This window comes from Psammomys obesus, unplaced genomic scaffold (genome assembly GCF_907164565.1).
Source record: "Psammomys obesus unplaced genomic scaffold, mPsaObe1.curated_primary_1811, whole genome shotgun sequence".
NCBI classification, from domain to species: domain Eukaryota; kingdom Metazoa; phylum Chordata; class Mammalia; order Rodentia; family Muridae; genus Psammomys; species Psammomys obesus.
In genome coordinates, this window is record NW_026596064.1 from 21,246,864 (window position 1) to 21,266,576 (window position 19,713).

The 19,713-nt window shown below is 35.1% G+C and overlaps 1 protein-coding gene across 7 annotated transcripts in view; it reads left to right on the forward strand.

Moving 5' to 3' along the window:
• Zbtb20 (zinc finger and BTB domain containing 20) overlaps nucleotides 1-19,713 on the forward strand; it is a 767,676-nt gene that overhangs the window by 122,187 nt on the left and 625,776 nt on the right. For 6 of the 7 annotated variants that reach the window (XM_055624791.1, XM_055624785.1, XM_055624792.1 and 3 more), the window contains one exon: nucleotides 3,849-3,898. The gene's annotated coding sequence lies outside the window, so the exon portion shown is untranslated. Of the gene's footprint in view, nucleotides 1-3,848; nucleotides 3,899-17,500; nucleotides 17,543-19,713 lie in introns of all 7 variants that reach the window. The other variant, XM_055624790.1, reaches the window with a different exon arrangement.

Consider the following 19,713-nt stretch of genomic DNA (forward strand, 5'->3'; position numbering starts at 1 on the left):
TATATATATATATATATATATATATATATATATATATATATATATATCTCAAGAAGTTAAAAAGCAATAAATTAAAGTTAGGATACAGAGCTAAATAGAGATTTGGCTAGAAGTTTTAAGCTCATAACTGTTGCTAGGCTTAGTGCCCTTGGCCTGTAATCCAATATACCTTTGCATAAGGCAAGTGTGTCTGAATTTAAATCCTGCCTGGATAATTGAGTGACACTTTGTCTAAATTCAAAAGTAAAATTAAAGGGTGGGATATAGCTTAGTGATAAGTTTCTGTGTGGGGCCCTAATTTCAGTTTACATTTCTGCAAACAAACAAACAACAAAAGCCCAGCACTGAATAAGATAAATGTGATTAGTTCAACTAAGATTTTTTTTTTTATATTTGCTATAAGCAAGCCTGTGTTGGTGCTATGAATGAATATATAAATGAAGCAGGTACTGTATAGCAGTCCTTTTGTTAGAGAAAAATTGTGTTAATCAAATAAAGGCAGACATAGTATTTAAATTAACAGGGTACTGGTTTATATTGACAACTTCATTTTATCTTTTCTGATTGACAGTTATTATTTGCATTCCTGACTTATTGGTCGTAGGTATATTTTTCTTTCTTTCTTTCTTTTTTTTTTTGTAAATCTGGGGAAGATTAATTATTATGTGATACTGGTTAGATTGACTCAGGCATATGAAATGTGGTGACTTTTTTATATCTTCATAGTCTGTTTATGTTTTCTAGTTAATTAAGTGATAATAGTTGTCTTCTTTTCAGTTCTGTAAATGTTTATTGAGTTCTTGTTAGGCACTATTTAAAGAACTTCAGAGAAGATAAAAATGAATACATTCGACAGGCTTATCTTCTGAAGAAATCCACAATTGATAAAAATAGCTATATAAAAATAATAGTTAATGAGCAGCCAGCTTGCTGTGTGCTAGTCATGGTATTAAAGGAGGATAATGTTTGTCATCATTTAATCTGTCAGCAGCCAGGCTACTCATATGTATATGTTTTTACTCTTTCAGTTAATCACCTAGGTTTCTTTCTGTTGTCACCCCTTATAAGAAACTCCTTTTCCAAACCTGTGAAAATAGCAGTTCAGGTCTCTCACAGCATTGCTGCCTGTGTTGTTCTGCTTTACTGTCGTAAATCTAATCATTCGCTTGCTTGTTTACTGTTTCCTTTTTTGAAAAAATAGTACTGATAAATTATAAATTGTAGAAGTTTGGGGTGGCTGAAGAACATGTAAGTTCTTGAAACTCTTAAGTATATTATACATGTATTATACATGTAGATATGAGCCGTTGAGTTCATGGGTTGGTCAGTTTGTACATTCTTTTTTTTAATTTTTATTAGTTATACTTTATTCACTTTGTATCCCCCCATAAGCCTCTCCCTCCTCCCCTCCTAATCCCACCTTCCCTCCCCTTCTTCACTCATTCCCCTCCCCAAGTCCACTGATAGGGGAGGTCCCCCTCTCCTTCCTTCTGATCTTAGTCTATCAGATCACATCAGGAGTGGCTGCATTGTCATCTTTTGTGGCCTGGTAAGGTGGGAGGTGATCAAAGAGCAGGCCAATCAGTTTTTGTCAGAGGCAGTCCCTCTTCCAATTACTATGGAACCCACTTGGATACTGAACTGCCATGGGCTACATCTGTGCAGGGGTTCTAGGTTATCTCCATGCATGGTACTTGTTTGGAGTATGTGTTCAAATTTTCTGGTTCTGTTGCTTTCCTTGTAGAGTTCCTGTCCTCACCAGATCTTACTATTTCCCACTTCTTTCATAAGATTCCATGCACTCTGCCCAACACCGTTTGTACATTCTTTTATTCAGTAAATGCGTTGATCATCTAGATTCCAGAAGACACTATTCATGGTGTGTGAAGAAGACAATGTACCTATCCCATTCTAATGAGGGAGAGAAATGTAAATAAAACTTAGTCTTACAAATATATCATATAATAGCCAAATTAATTTTTTCCAAGGTCTTTTTCTGTACCCTTTTATAAGCTATTCCCTGCTCCCCTTTTGTCCTGATCATTTTCTGTTCTGTTATCAGTGGTTTTGATATTACTCCTGAATCTGATCTTCAGTGGCTCTCCTGAGGCTTGCTGCTTCTGAGTAATTGTTGTATTGCTCGTGTTCCCTGAAGGGAATGACTCTGTCGTTTTCCTTTTCTGGGCTCCCTTTGTCTCTCAGCACAGCGCTAGACTTGGGAATCTTTTATTTTGCTTCTTTGTTTCTGCTTGTAAGAATGTTTCATATGCATATTAAAGATCCAGCCAATTCCAATCCGAATAGTATTTTTTAAAGGGGTCTTTATTGTAGATATAGTGGCTTATAGGATTAGCTTATGTTTATGTAATGTACTTCCCTTAGCAAAACTGCTTTTGAGACTTTAAATGAGTGCATCTCTGTGGAGATTATTAGTAAATACATCAACAAGGTCATCATAGGGATTTCATAGCAAGTTTAGAAAGATTGTTTTTCAATAAAATATTAAGATCAAATTTTAATGGGAGAACTGCTTGTGGCTAAATTTCCTTATAGTAAGATAACAAATTGTTTTCAGAAGTGCCTCAACATCGTGCTTGCTTTAGCTCCAGTCTCAGCTTTAATTCTGTATTATCAAAATGCTTGTGGTTAGACAGGAATCTCAAAGTATCTTCTTCAGGTACTTAGGTGATGGCTCATCAGGTAAGAGTACTTGTATGCAGGCATGAAGACCCACTTCAAATCTCTGTCACCACATAAAAAAACCTAGGAGTGGCCATTGATTACTGTAACCCTCAGCACTGTGCTTTAATTCCCTGCAAGACAGGATTAAAGCTTTCTGCATTCACTGAGAGACTCTGTCTCAAAGGAATAAGTTGGAAAGTGATAGAGTAATACACCTATGTTCTCTGGTCTCTGTGCTCGCACGTGTATGTAACACACATGTATTATAAACTAACAATTTTACACAGGTAAATAAATAAATAGAATAGAATTGTTAAAGAAACACCTCATCCATTTGTGTGTCTCCATTCCTGCCCCAAGTCTTGGTCAACCTTACTTTGAAGCTCCACTTAACATTACCTTTGCTACTTTATGTCTTTCCACCATTTTTGATTTTAATATCTGTGCTTATGCAAAGATTTTCAACGTTATCTACCATTTAATAATATCTTGATCTTATCCTTATTTACTAGTTAACTTTTCACTTATCAATCTGTCATACGTTGTAGATATTCACAAATTCTGCTTAAGTATTAATATACAGGGCAGGAAGGATGGTTCAGTTGATAAAGTGTTTGCTCTGTAAATGCAAGGACTTGAGTTCATTCCAAAGCCTAACTGTAAAACGTGAAATGTGCATCTGCTTGAAATCCCAGTGATTGGAGCCATATCACTGGGGCCTTGCTGGCTAGTCAGTCTGTCCAGTTATAACGGAGACCCCGTCATAAAGGAGGTGGGCTTCATTTCTGAGGATGATACAAAAGGTTGTCTTCTTGCCTCCAAACAAATGTTTATATTGTGCCCATGTGAAGACACACCTATACACACCCAAAATATTAATGCCTAAAATCATTGCTAAAATAATTTAAGAAAACTCCATGCAATACTCTACTCTCTGTCCATTTTAAAAATGTACATGCACACGGTGCTTTGTATTGAATGTTACTTGTTTTACTAAATCTGTACTGTAATGATTATGTTTACTTAATTTTTCCATAAAACTAGATATATTAGAATTTGTCAAGTTCTATATTCTTCTCAAAGCTAATTATGAAGACATTAATGTAAATGCTGATGGTTTCTTAAGTGATTACTAATCTTAAGTATTTGTTTTTTTTTTTAAATAGATAAATGAATGAAGTATTTGAATGGTCCTTTGAGACACTGAAGGCTGAAGGTAATGTCCAGTGAAGTTTTTCCATGGGCTTTATCTACTTGGACAAGCTTATTTTCAAGGCTGTGGGTTTACTACTTAAGTTCTTTCTTTATTGTTGTTTAACAGTTACTTTCTAACTCAAATGATATAGAATTGTAAGTAAAACAGAAAAAAAACCATGCCATCCACAAATACTTAATTCTAATTAGTTTATATTACACTTCTTTTTACATAGAAATGTGTTAAGCTTCTCAATAGTTTAAAACCTTCTTATTTTAAACCTTGTCCTTTCTTTAAGTATGCATATTGGCTCAAAAGCAGAAAATAAGAGTATATTTATAGTCATTATTAGCTTTACAACTTACTATAGGAGGGATAGAAATGCTTTCATTGGAAACATCCAAACTACAGGTGGCATTTAATAGCTTCAGATACACAAGTCCAGAATTCCAGGCAAGACACTTACAATAGACTTTTGTTGCTGCATTGTGTATAAAGAGCTATAGGGCTTGAGAGAGGCTTCTTAGACAAGAGGGGGCTGTAATTACTTTGCTTCTTACATGCATGGCTAGATCTTCCAGTGAGAATAACATGCTAGGGTAATTTATTATAGAAGAGTAAATCACAGATTACATTGGAGGGGGTTGAGGTGGTGTGATCCAACCATCAGTTTGTGAATACATACACTTAAGCATGTGTGATAGCTTGTTTTTAATTTCTGTACACCAGTGCACACCTCAAACGTTCCGTTTAGCAGTGGGATATGCAAATTGTTCCAAATGCAGCAGCAGTACTTTCACCTGAATGTCAAAACTGTCAGACAGCTTTAAATCAAATCTTTATAACATTTTAAAAACCATCCAGCCCCAAGACTGAGGCACCGAACTCTAAAACACTTGATTCCTGTACTTCCAAAAAGCTCTTGCAAGTCAACATAGTAATGTCAGAGTCCTAATTCACCTGCTTTCTAATTTTAACCTTTTAAGGATTTTATTTTATTTGACTTAATTACGATATTTTCTACAAATTAATGATAAATGCCTTGATTAATAAAACCAAATGTCAGGGAAAATGACAACTTGATGAAAAATTAATACTAGGCAATATTTTAAGGTACAGAGGTACTAAGGATTTATTCTTGAACCTCATATTTTATCGTCTGTTTCTTGAAGGTAGGTAACCAGAAATTTCTTTATAGGTTTCCACAACCATATGTATAGATGCATTAACAATATAATTTCAGCTTTTTATTATTAGTTATTATAAATAGAAATATATTCCTAAGTTATCACTTGTACTACCACATCATTCACTTTTTTCAGAAACAAAATATTTCATATTGTAGGATAGTGATAGAAATGAAGTTAGTACCCTGAGAATCCAACTAGTAATGTGTATATGTGTGTGTTTCAGAAATTCTCATGGTTTCAGATTTCTCATTTTTGACATTTGTTTAGTTATCACCATTCTGTCTAATGAATCACCAATTTAACTGGACTGACTGGCCAGAGAGCTCCATGACCCATCTGTCCCTGCCCGCCTAGCACTTGGGCCACAATGCATGCTTCCATGACTGTCTTTTGTGTTGGTGCCGGGGGTTTGTACCCAGTTACTTACGATTGCATAACAAACATTATACCAACAGAGCCATCTCTCTAGACCACAAGGACTTGGTTTTTTAAAGCATGTTTTAAGTTTTTCATGGAACTTAATAAATGTAAATGACTCTAATTTGCTTTTACTTATAGACTAGTTATTAGCTTAAAAACTAGGATAATAAATATGATTATATGATAAATATGATTATTCTTCTTTAGGTGATAGTCACAGGGTTGAAAGTTAAGCCATGCAATGTTTATTTTGAAATTTTTGTTTTGTTATAATTTGTTTTCATACTAGTATTTATTGTGCAATGAATATATTACCCCCTACCACTCAAACATTTCTGCCTTCTCTTTTTTTGTGCATTGAATGTATGGCAGGAGTCTACCGCAAAAGGCATCTGAAAGATTCTATCTAGCAGTGTTTCAAAGCAGACACTAAGACTCATAACCAAACCCTCGGCAGAGTGCGGGGAATCATATGAAAGAAGGGGAGTTAGTATGATATGGAAAGGAAAGGAGCTCTACAAGGACCAAATATATCCGGGCACAGGGTCTTTTCTGAGACTGACAATCAAGGACCATCTATGGATATAACCTAGAACTTCTGCTTGGATGTGGCCCGTGGTAGTTCAGTAACCAAGTAGTTTCCCAAAGTAAGGGGAACAAGGACTATTTCTAACAGGATCTCAAGGGCAGGCTCTTTGGATCTCCCCCCCCCCCCCCCCCGCCAGGGGAGGAGCAGTCCCTGTTAGGCCACAGAGGAGGACTTTGCAGCCAGCCCTGAAGTAACCTGATAAAACAGGGTCAAATCAGTGGACTTGGAAAGGGGCAGGGAGGAGACCAGGGAGGGAGTGTGGGATTGGGGAGGGAATGAGGGAGCGGGATACAGCTGGGACACAGAGTTAACAAAATATAACTAATAAGAAAAATAAAATTTAAAAAAAAAGAAATAAAAAAAGATTTATTTTATTATTTATACAACATTCTGCCTGCATACCAGATCTTACTATAGATGGTTATGAGCCACCATGTGGTTTCTGGGAATTGAATTCAGGACCTTTGGAAGAACAGCGAGTGCTCTTAACCTCTGAGCCATCTCTCCAGCCTGCCTTTTCTTTTCTTACCTGTTATATTTTTTTCTTTTATCCACTGTGGCAGCTGTACTTTCACTTTTTCATAAGTACTGTTTTGATTTTATGTTTCTTTATGAACCACACATGAAATTAGACATATAGAATTTGTCTTTCAGGCTATTTCACTTAAGTATCATTATCTCCATTTGCATTCATGTCCCTGTAAATATAAAAATTTTGAACTGTTTTCATGTATTTTTATTTTCATAAATTTAGGATTTTTATTGTTAACACTGGGATATTTGTTAAATGTTAAATAAAAATGGCATCATGCAGCATTAATGCATTGCTATAATTTTGCATTACAGATAAAGCTGCAAATCAAAAAAAGAAGCACACAGCAACCTCTCCTGTGTTGTGCTTTGATTGCTTGGGATACAAAGAACCACTCACTACATTGTTAGTGAAATGGGCTCACTTTGACCATCTGGTCATACCTATCAGCAGACTGCTAAAGTTAGAACCATTTGTATGTTCAGTAGAGACTGGAAGTTTTTAGATTGGTGATTTATGCTTTGTACAGTGGGGTAAATAGAGGTAAGCACTAATTAACACTATGCAAACACATTCCCAAGGGAAACATTCTTCAGCAAAGGATTCTGGGAACATTTGAAGTTGGAAGTGAATTCTGTTGACTCTTCCCTTACTTGGCTCCAGGTTTTATTATTTTTATGTAGGACTTGGTTCCAGGCATCTAGGCTCTACTGGCACAGCTGTTTGATGGGTAGAGGCCACCAATGTTGCTGCCCTCAGTGCATGCATATATATATATATATATATGTATATATATATATATATATATATATATATATACATATATATATATATATATATATACACACACACACACTGCCGTGTCTAAAAGCTCCATGAGCTGGTTACTCACGTCTCTGTAACTGTCTCTGAACCATCTAGTATCCTGAGGAGTTTGGGTTTTTTGTTTTGTTTTGTTTTGTTTTGTTGTTTTTTGTTTGATTGCAGAATGAAGCTCTCTTTATGTCTCATCTCCATACCTGTATTTCTCTGTAAGCAAAGTCATTCTTATTTCATGTGTCAGTAACTAACATATGCCCCAATTCCTTCACAGATTTTAACTTACATATTAAACAATGTGTTGTATCCTCTAATTTAATCTATTTATCCTTACATCAATTTATTTCTGCATATGAACCAACTCTGTTTTTCATTAGTTACAGGATTTGATAAGGACTTATGAAATGTATCACAATGTGTAAGATTATGGTTTTAGTTGAGATTCTGCATGTTTGGATTTTGTACTGTAAGAAATAGTTGTCTTTCCCGAAAAATCTGTGAACAAGTGAGCAAGACTGAAATCCAAAATAAGTTCTAAAAGTCTTTGCTTGATGTCACATTGTTTGAGCTTGGAAGAGAGGATGACTGGCTGAGCCTATGTGAACTGAATTTCAGGGAGCGGGGTCATGATGCTGTAAACCCGATGCTTGAATTAACACAAAATAATTAGCTGATTTTCTGTGAACAATCTGAATTTTAAGGAAAATTTAACAGAGACTCTCTCATCTACATTAAAAATATGCTATAAATAAATGGTGTGATGGGCAAAAACTATATAAATTCCCAGTTTTGAAACATATATGAGACATAATTTTTTTCTGAATGTCTTTTTAGCATCTTTTGGAATGGCATTTTCTATTTTAGCTTATACTGTAGTCTGTAAAATAAAATTACTTAGAACTTTTGTGTGGAAAGAATAATATGGCTTATGAAGTTCTGTTTTATATAAGTACTAGTTAGAATAAACAGGTTTTAGAAATGTGCCCCCCCAACCTATTTGTCTTCTTTGGAAACCTATATTTATTAACTGAAAAAAATGTCCATTATATACACTTTTATCTTAGTCTTTTGCTTTTGCTTTCAAGACAGTCTTATATAGACCATGCTGGCTTTTAATTTATGACAATCATCCTGCCTTTGTTTCATGAGTTTTGGTATTATAGTCACGATCCATTTGTGAGCCTTGAGTCATACTGTTAAGAAAGGAAGTGAAAGACATCAAGAAAAAAAATGTAGACTTTTTTTTTAACCAAAATTCTGCATTCATTCTTTCCCCTTAACTATCTACCATCTTTCAAAATGATCTGGTCTCCTTGGATTCCTTTAGTGTTGACAAGGTGTTTTTCATTTCTCTAATGAAGTGGGAAATAAATTAGCATGCTTTTGGGGTTATTTAGATTACTTACTGTAGTAATGTTCAACATGTCTTTGTAATACTCTTCAGCTCCTACCCCACAACTAATTAGTGACTTTCAGAATGAGAGGAGATGCTGGTTTTCAGCAGCTCTATATTTACTAGTGATCAAAGGAGTGTTACTAATATACTTGTCAGGATTAGAAAGGACTTAAGTAAATAGAGGGCCAGATGGTTGTGCCCAGAACCTATCCAGAGCTCAGTATGTGTGGGCTGGTCCAGCGAATGACAGAAACATTTCCCAGGCCAAGTAGAACTGCAATTAAGATTTTCCTAATATCAAGAATGTTTTTCATATGAGTGTTTATGGTATGTTCCTTCACATCTGCGGATCTCATCGGTACTAGTTACGATGAGAGCCACATACTCCTTGCATCAAATTCAAGCAGATTCACAGGACTTAGCAAAGTGCCTTGCAGTGAGTTATATTGGAATACAAAGTAAAGTAATTACACTGGAAGCATTTCTGTAGATTCGGAAAATACTGATTTTTTTAAATTTAACTTAAAAAAATCTTTCTTTTCTTTTTATTCCTTTTTCCTTTTCAACTGGCTTTAAATCTCTCGATCCTTCTTCTTATATCTGCCCAATGCTAAACAGTTACACCCCCCCCCCAAAAAAAAAAAAAAGGATTTGTGAAGTTCTGTTTTTTGAATACTTTATTTTAGGTGGATTTTTGTATCTTCCGGCAGACTGTATGACTCATGAGATAGAGTACCTAGTAATACAGTGCCGGCTGCTCAGGGCCAGATGAGGAGCTAGTGAGATTGAGTTTAGCGTTTGTGTGAGTGTTCAGGCTGACTAAACTGGAGATACCAAACAACAGTGCCCTTCTCTCTGTGTTGCCACGCTCTTCCTGAGCCTGTGTATATGCAGACCACTTCGTTTTCCAGGATTTATCATTTTACCTCTTTAGTATAGCAATTTTACTATAAATACTTCTGAAAATTTCTAAATTTTCTGAGTTGCTAGGATAGATATTTGGATAAGCAAACTGTTTAGTAGGTAAGATGAAATAAAATATGTATCTTGAGGTGTTTTCTTCTTAGAGTCATACCAATAATGCTTGAGGAGATTAGCTAACTTTAGGCTCCTACCTTCCCTCTGTCTATCTCTTCTTTCCATTCTCTCAACATTTGTTGAGTGTTAGCTTTATGTCAAGCATTTTATAGATGCTAAATAAACTATTGAACAATAGAGTAATATAACTCTTACACCTAAGGAGATTATAATCTAAAAGGGAAATATACAAAGACATAAATACAGATTACAAGTAGAGATAGGTAATTTCATTTTGCTCATCTCTGAACTCTACCATGGTTTTAGGAATTGAATGCACAGTGCATTATCTCCAGTAGCCTGAATTTTAAAGAGAAGATTATATCTAGAATGAAATTATAGATAAACCATATTTCTTTTCACCTTGTGTGATAATGCCAGTGGTTTTTGTACAAACGTAGATAAAACAGCATTTGCTCCAGGATGAACTGTAAGAAAAAGAAGTTTTTCAGAACTACTTATATGATCTGATACAGATGACCTTTGTGGGTGCTTTCAAACCTTAGAGCTTGCTAAAGAATTTCTGGTATCTTTTAAATTACAGAAAATTATTTCTTAACAGTAACTTCTGTTGGTGGCATAGCATTTACCGTTGAGTCAGAGTAGAGCAGTGGCAAGGAAAGAACAGGTGGTAGAAGTGTTTGTATTTTTCTCTCATTGGTCATGTGCATACAACATTTTTGTGTTCTGATCAGTTTGTCTATTTTGCTTCCTATTGGATATGTATGCCGCTTGGCTCTCCAGCTTGCATTCTCATTCAAAGCCATTCCAAAGCTGGACTTCAGCCTTTTTCAGTAAAAAGAGGCCATTTCCTTCATCAGCTGTCCACTTGGACATACATTCTTTAAACTCTTAAAATATTTTGTATGCATCTAGTGTTTACTAGATGGATTTTTCATATTACTCATAGATAATCAGTTTTTTAAAGTTATAATTTGAGCTGTGACCTTTCAAACTGTGCATTATAAGGTTTGACCCTTTGATTCACATTTTGACATAACAGCTATTAATTATAGTTTTTAAAGGACATTTATTTCAGTTATAATTTGTGTTATGAAAACAATTTAAGTGTTTTCCCCTTTAACTTTCTGGAATAACTGCTCAAATATGCATATGTTTCTACAGATCTGTAACTATATGAATTGTGTATATTTTATTACAGTAAGTCACTGGAATATACATGAATATTATATTGAAATATATTTGTACATTTAAACCAATTCATTGTGATGTATTCCCATGGATATTTTTATGTTATAATCCATTAGTTAACTCTAAGATCATCCTTATTTTATATAATCCTGCTGTGGCTAACTATGACTATCAGGATAATAAAGCCTTATCAATGAAATCTATGTATGTCCTTTCACTTTTTCTTACAGACAAACAAAATTTAGGTGCCTAAGAACGGGCCTTATCTAAATAAAAATCGAATGTTCTAAAGGCCAGTTGAAGAAATGTGGTATAGGCAAATGTAACCTGTTTAAGTAGTTTTTGAAAATACTCATAGCCGAGATACTGAGAGAGTCCGGACATGGCAGAAAGGTCATTGTAGGTGACACAAATGTTTATGTAGATTTGTGAACACCGATATGGAGGTGTATTTAAATGGAGAAATTCATTATACTTTTAGTTGGATAAAACATATGTATAAGCTGGGTGTGGTGGTGCATGCTTTCAATCACAGTACTCAGGGAGTCAGAGGCAGGCAGATCACTGTAAGTTCAAGGCCAGCCTGGTCTCTATGTATAGTGAGTCTAGGACAGTCACAGCTACACAGAGAAGCCCTGTCTCAAAAAAACTAAAACCAAAACCAAACAAAACAGCAACAAAAAGACCCAAAACATATTTATATGTCTGAAAATAATAATACAGTTTTCTGTTACTAATTAATTAGTACCATTTAGATTATTTGTTTTTAAATCTTTCTCATTTTGTACTAAACTTACTTTAGAGAAATAAATACTTAAAAAATCTGAATAGTGTTAATAAAAGCCATATAATCACCCATTTGTATTTTAAATATATCTGAAATAGCTAGCTGGGTATTTTAAAAAAATTATTCATGGCTGTTGTGCTATTGTCTACCATGAGGTCTTAAGTGAACTGTCCGGCCTCTTATATACTGGATAGTGTGCATCATGAAAGACATTTCCCTCTGTGCTTGGCTATGTACTCCAAGATGGTTTGATTCTTAACATTATAGAAATATGTTCATGTTAATTCCAGAAATCTGTTACTCTCTTAGTTGACTCTCGAGATTCAAGTGACTTCTTACATTAACAGACTGACGTGATTTGAGAGTGACTTGTTGACAGCTATGTGGGAACGTTTGTTTATTTCGTATGTGTATTTTGTACTTCCTTTCTGGAAATAGCATTATACTTGTAGTTTAAATTGAATTTTAGTGTTGGTTCAACTGCTGCTTGTTACCAGGGTAAGTTATTTATTTCTTTGCTTTGTCTCCTGAAAGGAAAATGAAGAGCAAGATTTCTCTTACAGAGTTATAGTTATGATTGTCAATATTAATACAAATATTGAATTCTGTGGCTGACAACAAAATGTTACTGGTAACTAATGATAATTTAAATTGTGACATTGTTCTACATTTTTTTTCAATCGATAAGGCATTTTCTTTTAATTCTATTTTCTGAAACATTTACTTCATTTTTCTCTTTTTGTCTCATGAGCTTTTTTCCTTTTTATGACTACCTAGTTTCATTGTGTTTCCTGTTACACCTGGAGTTGTCATGTCAGATGAAATAAGAGGGTTTGAAATAAGAGAGGTTTTCTCTAAATAGAAGTCAGGGCACTACAACAGAGAAGTAATTGATAATCAAAAAGAGGAGAAAATTTTACCATAGGCTATGTGTTTATTTATTTTTTATAATTCTAAAAACCCCAGAACTTATTAATAGAAAGTAGCTTTTTCTGATTAAGTATATAATTTAATTATATCACTTACCTGTTAAGCCTAGTAGTTAGTGGGTTTGCCTCTGCTTTGTTTTCTAAAAGAAAAAGTAACAACAACAAAGACTATAGAGGTAACCCACAGAACACCAGATTAGATAAGGATTAATATGCAATGAACATAAGGAACTCAGTGTATTTGAAGAATGGACAAAGAAACTGAATAATTTATTTCTGTTCCTTAGTAAGGGATATAGGGGGTGTCTCTGACATGAACTCAGTGGCAGGCTCTCTGATCACCTCCCCCTGGTGGGTGCAGCCTTGCCAAGCCACAGAGGAAGACAAGGCAGCCAGTCCCAGTGAGACCTGATAGGCTAGGATCAGACAGAAGGGGAGGTTCGAACCTCCCCTATCAGTGGATAGGGGAGTGACATAGGGGGAGAAGAGGGAGGAAGGGTAATATTGGGAGGAAAGGAGGGAGGGGGCCACAGTCGGGATCCAAAGTAAATGATTTGTAATAAATAATAAATAAATAATTTTAAAAAAGAAGAGACAGAAATAATCAATAGATAAATGAAAGAATCTCAAATATCAATAATAGTAAAAAGCCACAAATTAAAACTATAGTTAGCTAGTATTTCATACTTTAAAATGGCTGTTATCAAAAAGTCAAAGATATGTGCTGTTGACATTGCACAGACAATTTTTTGTATACTGTTGGAGGGGATACAGATTAGAAACTATGGAAAGCATGTTGTACATCACTCAAAGAATTACAAATAGAGTTGTCATATTATCCAACAATGTCACTAATAGCTATGGTTCAGTAACTGTTGTAGAATATGTAGAGGACATACCTGCCTCCAAATCTCACTCCAGTGTTGTTTACAACAACTAAGATACAGAAACAACCTTAGAGGTTATCAGTAGATGACACAGAAATAATGATATTAAGCTTTAGATGTGATCCATTTATCATCGTATCTATCTATCTGTCCTCTATCTATTCATCTATAACCATTATTTATTTAGTCATTTAAAAAATTTTTAAACACTATAAAGCTCAGGGACATTGTATTTAGTGGAATAATGTAGATACACAAAGGCAAACTCTTCACTGTGTTACCTAGATATGGAATCTTAAAAAACTGCACACAGAAACATAGTTAAGTTGTGGTTACCAGAGACTTCAAAATGATAGGTCGATAGTGGTCAAAGAACATGTAGGTAGGAGGACTACCTACATGTAGTTAATAGACTCTGTTACACATCATGATGACTATAATTAAGGTATTACAAATTTTCAAGTTGTTAGCTTAAGTTTTTTCACCAAAAAATTGCTAAATATATGAAGTATTTCACGTATTCATATATGTTTGGACATTGTGGTATATGTATATGTATATGTACATGTACATGTATATTTTTTCAATTTTATTTATTAGTAAAAAGTTGAAATTTAATAGAGTCAGGAAAAAATAATATCAAAGTGTATTCAGGTAGAATTTTTAAAAAGCAAATAGTTTTTTGAAATGAATTTCAAAGAAATTTTGTTTCACCAAGTAAGTGTAATCATTTGTATGTTTCACATAACTACATGGAATGTGCACTTAATAGTTTCCTTTTATATATTTTCCATTGCTGTAATTTATTTTAGGAATTCCTTTTCCCATGACACAAAGTATTTAGGTTTTTACCTGAATGAAAAGAGTTCTAATACAAGATGTTGTAAGACTTAAAATTTTAAAATAGTTGTTAACAATGGGCACAAGAAAATTGAGTATAATTTCCATATTTAAGATTCCTTGTTCCTACTTTTTCAAGATACCACTTTACTTTTTCTTACTTCTGACATTACTTAAATTTTTTTTGCATATTTTACTTTAAAAAATATATATTTATTTATTTATTTATTACAATGTATTCACTCCATATCCCAGCTGTAGCCCCCTCCCTCATCTCCTCCCAATCCTGCCCTCCCTCCCTCTTCTCCTCCCATGTCCCTCCCCAAGTCCACTGATAGGGGAGGTCCTCCTCCCCTTCCCTCTGGCCCTAGCCTATCAGGTCTCATCAGGACTAGCTGCATTGTCTTCCTCTGGGGCCTGCCTGGCATGGCTGCTCCCCCATTAGGGGGAGGTGATTAAAGAGGCAGCTACTGAGTAATGCAGGATAACATTGAAATTCTTTTTTTTTTAATTACACTTTATTCATTTTGTATCCCCCCATAAGCCCCTCCATCCTCCCCTCCCGATCCCACCTTCCCTCCCCTTTCTGCATGCATGCCACTCCCCAAGTCCACTGATAGGGGAGGTTCTCCTCTCCTTTCTGATCTTAGTCTATCAGTTCTCATCAAAAGTGGCAAAAGTGGCTGCATTGTCCTCTACTGTGGCCTGGTAAGGCTGCTCCCCCCTCAGGGGGAGGTGATCTACGAGCAGGCCAATGAAATTCTTAATTTGGTCTCAGTCTCCTTTTTGAATTCCTGACTTGCAGATTTCTTTCCTCTTTTCCCATTTTCTTTTCTACTGGCCCACAGCCCTTTCTCACAGTTTGTAGTTTGCCATCTTTCAAACACAGCCTTTTTCATCACCTTTGCTCTTACTGTTTATTAAGTCTGCCACAGCCTTCCCATGACAAGGGAACAAAATTCTGTTTCATTAGTGGAGGCCTTGCTTATCATCTAATACAGAGGAGTAGATGAGTCCTGTATCTTTTCAACAGGAAGATTGCCATATTGTGGTACAGATTTTGAGTTCTGTATGGTAAACTTGTCGAGAGAGGGGGTGGTCTTCTCTATCAATGTCCTTAACACAGAAAAGAAACTCAGTAATATGTTTGCAGAGTTGTTTAGTCAACGAACAGACTTAGAGAAACTAAATTGCTAACTTTACACAGGATAAAAATTTAGCAAAAGTCATGGACTCTGATGTCTGCTCTTTGATCACTTTCCCAGGGTGGGGAGGCCTAGCCTGAAGGCTGAGGAAGAGGATGTCAGGCAGTCAGTCCTAATGAGACTTGATAGGCTAGGGTCAGATGCAGGGGAGGAGGGCCTCTCCTCTCTGAGGACTAGAAAAGGCAGATGGGGGAAGAGGGACAGACCAGGAGGAGACAAGGGAAGGGGTTACACTGGGAATATAAAGTAAATAAATTATAAAAAATTAAAAATGTAATAAAATTAGTATGAAATCTAGTTTAAAAAACTTAGCAAAAGGGGTTCCTTAAACAGATATGTGTGGTATTTCCTTTGACTTTTTAATTTTTCATTTTTGAGTATTTTTCTTCTCAAATTTCTATTTTCAGTAACCAAACCAGTTTTACCATCTACTCTGCAATGAACCTGAATGTAATTTTAAGACAAAAGTATCTTTAGGGCAAAATAAAAAAGGATCAAACTGGGTGCTTTATATCTTAAGGACTTGCAGTGATGTTGAAGGAGTAACAGGACATTTTCAAAGAGTTTGGTGCTCTATAGTTTTATTATACTTACCATTGATAATTGTTCGCAACATGAGACAGTGTTTATATGTGTAGCCTTACTAAGAGTCTGGAATTTAGGCAATAATTAGCCTCCTAAGTGAATCTGTTTGGAAATCATAAAGTGACATTCTCTTCCCAAAGAAAGATGTGGTCGTTTCGAGACTGCGCTCGCCGCTTTAATGGTGTCTCAGCTGAACCAGATGCCTTACTTGCTTTCTTCTCCAGAAACTGCTTCATAGTTTTAAGTGCAGTGCCTACAGCACACACGGGCACTATTAACGAATCAGAATGAGAGCAGGGGAAAACTCATCTAGGGTCCACACACCTAAATGCAGTTAGTAAACAGAGACACTAACTCTCATTAAACATAATTAAACCTAATATTGACTGTAAACTGTTACTTACCTTAAAGTTCTCTGCAGAGAGAGTGGAAAGGGATTAACCTAACAGATTGGGACATTAATTACTACCTATTTCACATTAAAGTTACCATCAAGAAGAGCTATCTTCATAAATAAAACATAGGAGGGATTGAGAGATGGAAAATATGTAAATTCATTTTATAGAAAGAGAAGAGTCTATATTAAAAAATAAAAAGAGGTCTGTGAGTGATGCCAGCTTCAGCAAAAGGGAACGCTAGCTAATGACTACAACAACTGGACTGAAATAATCACAGAGGTGTTCCTTTGCTTCTGACTGACAGGACCTGCTTCCTAGGAGACTTAGCTCAGCTCAGCATGAGTCTTTTCATGTACCCTTCCTGCCATTTCTTCAGGCTAGTGAAGGTTTGGGAGAGGAGGAAGGGACTTGGGAGAGATATAATTTCTTCCCCCCCTTTGCAGTCATTAGTAGCAGCTTATTTATTAAATTTATTATAAAGATTGTAGAAATGTTTGGTTTGTCAGTGAGAAAATTTTTTTTTCCCAGTCAAAATGGTCTGGCAACTGGTCTCCTGCTACTATTTAATAATCTCCTTCTTGGGTGCAATCTAAAGAGAATGTTGTGAAGAATATAAAAATGTCAGCTAAATTTAAGATCCACTGTTAAGTTTTATATTATGCTGTAGCCTCAAGAGGGGGCCAGATTTAGGAGAAAAGAATTTAAAGAGAAAGTAAGGACAATACAGACATGTGCTGGACTTAGAATATTTTCCCCAATACATCAGATTGTTTAGGCTGCTATCTATGACCTGGTTTTCATTTTCTTTCCACTCAAGAGGTACTGCACTGAGGATGGACATTCCTATTGCTTCTCTCAGGTGGGTGTTCTTTTTTTGTAACTAAACCCCACATATATGCTTGGTTAAATTGTACTATTCAACCATAGTTTAAATTTAATTTGGCTATATTCTTAAACAAGTTTAGGAGCTATTGTGCTATTTTTTTTTTCAGATTTTCATAGGCAAGCACCAGTGTAATATAGCAGTCGTGACTGTAAAAAAATAGAACCTAGAAAGTAAGCCTGAAGATGTATTTTTTTTCTTAAAAGGATGAGGAGTTCAATTTAGAATAAAAGTTTTTTTTTTTTTTAATAAATTTTTTTCTAGTGAATTTAAACTTAGTTTCTCAGGTTATGTGTTTAACTAATGCAACAAAAATAATTAATGGACAAAAAGTCTATCCTTCATTTCACCCATTGAACAAAAACACACCAACTGATTGGATGACAGAGGATGAACAAAAACAGTGGGAATGAGAGTACCTCCATCGTCGGCTCTTGTAGCAATAGTGACATTACGAAATAACCATAACAATGGCATTCATATTAATCAGACATATTTATACAGAATTAGTGTTGGCTTCTGCTCTATATCACCTTAGTTTTACGTGAACTTTTGTTATCTGTGCATATCAAAAGAGACATGGTGAATGAACAAAGAGGCCCTGTTATGAGACAAGTATTATTTGACATTTTGGGAAGCTCTTATTATAGGGTTTCCTCTTATGTGAGAACAACGGGAAGGTTGTCATAGTTTCTCTATTACAGACACTCTGGAATTTTAAAACAGAAACGGAGCCCATTTTTTTCCTTGAAGAAGATTTATCAATTAAAAGCATTGGAATGCTCAAAGACTTCTTATGGAGGTTGGCTACCCTGACCTTATTTGAGCATGTGAAACCCTGACCTCTCATGGTATCTCTTCATGTCATGATTTTTACTTTGCCTTACAGAGCTTGGGAGCTAGCAGTTATTTTTTCCAAAGATGAGATATATTTTTAGACTTACTGGAAATATCCAATTATAACAATATGCAGAATTTTTTATAAATTCTTTGATTCTACTGCAAACCAGATATGTTTTGTTTATTTGTTCATTTATTGTGCTAAAGGAGAAAAGTTCAAAGTAAGTTCTTTAGAGGCCTTTTTTCTTTGCTTGTGTTAGATCTGACTGGGCATTACGGTAAAAAAAAAAGTGTCAACCTGGGTAGCATTGAATTTCCTGTTAAAATCACTGAGCTTACATTTTAGTCTGACCAGTTACCACAATCTTATTTTGTTTATAGTTTGGGTTAAGATTTTTTTTAATTAAATTTTTATTTTTTTATATTAATTACAGTTTATTTACTTTGTATCCCAGCTGTAGACCCCTCCTTCATTCCCTCCCAATCCCACACTCCCTACCTCATCTCCTCCCTGACTCTAAGTCCACTGATAGGGGAGGTCCTCTTCCCCTTCCATCTGACCCTAGCTTATCAGGTCTCACCAGGACTGGCTGCAATGTCCTCCTCTGTAGCCTAGCTAGGCTACATCCAAAGAATAAAGGTAAGAATTGCTGAAGGGAAAATAGAGGAGTCGCTCTAGCTGATGCACATCTGCAGCCCGTGTAGCTGCCCAGCAATTCAAGCGCTGATAGTAGAGGTCAGACCTACCACCTGTCATGGGTTTATAGTTAACCTCTCCAACATGACAGTCATTAGGGAACATCGTTTAATAGCAAAACACACCAACAGTTTGACCAATTGATCACTTAGCTGCTTTTTAACCATAGAATTACAATAAGGCATTTATAATTATTAGTGTGTATATTTACTCCCATTCTGTTTTCCCGAAAGTTTTATGCTAACAGATGCTGAGTTTGATGGTTTAGTAAAAACAAATAGCTGCCCCTCCCTGAAAGAATGTCTTCCAGGATTGACATTTAAGCACATAAAATCAAGCTACATTTAAATCACACAGACACACACACAAAGATAAAATAGAAATAAATCATATTAAAACTCCTAATAAACTATGCATCCAGAAGAGTAATAGGAAAAACAGATCTCTTAATTTGAAATATGTGAATCTATTGAAATACTTAAATTGAGTTATTTAATTCCTGTTTTGTTTAATTTTAAAAGAAAACTGATATTTTCTAGTACATTTCGTGTTTTAATTGGATATTAAGTAAAGTAATTTTACTTGTGGCTATTCTGCTTCTAAGTAGATG